Source organism: Penaeus monodon, chromosome 15 (assembly GCF_015228065.2).
Source record: "Penaeus monodon isolate SGIC_2016 chromosome 15, NSTDA_Pmon_1, whole genome shotgun sequence".
Classification (NCBI taxonomy): Eukaryota; Metazoa; Arthropoda; class Malacostraca; order Decapoda; family Penaeidae; genus Penaeus; species Penaeus monodon.
In genome coordinates this window covers 2,662,053-2,662,492 of record NC_051400.1, presented here as the reverse complement: position 1 = coordinate 2,662,492, position 440 = coordinate 2,662,053, and positions in this window count along the sequence as shown.

The following is a 440-nucleotide window of genomic DNA, read 5'->3' as shown; positions in this document are numbered from 1 at the left end:
ATCTTTGCCTATACGTCACAATACAACGCAATAGCCAGAATACACACACAAACAAATTCATGAATCTGCGCGTGTGTTTATGCTCAACCCGACTCCATCGCTCATGCGCGCACCATTCTTTCATCATTCCACAAATGCAAATCATCTACCTATTGAACTATCGAAGACGAAATGCCAAGCAACTTCTAGCGGAACGTCAGCCCTGTTTGACAAGGCATCGTCACGCAAGAGTAGGTGCGTGGCACTCATATTCCCGGTCTGCATATCTTGCATGGGACGAATTTTACAGACGGGATGAAAAACCGTCTCCTTGGGTAGATATGAATTTGGAATATTTACGAAATGCTCTGTGTTTCTTCTTTTTTTCAGGCATTATCTTTGCTCTGTGGTCTATCGAGACGAGATGGGGGTTTATGAAATGAGAAACTGTGGAGTAAAAA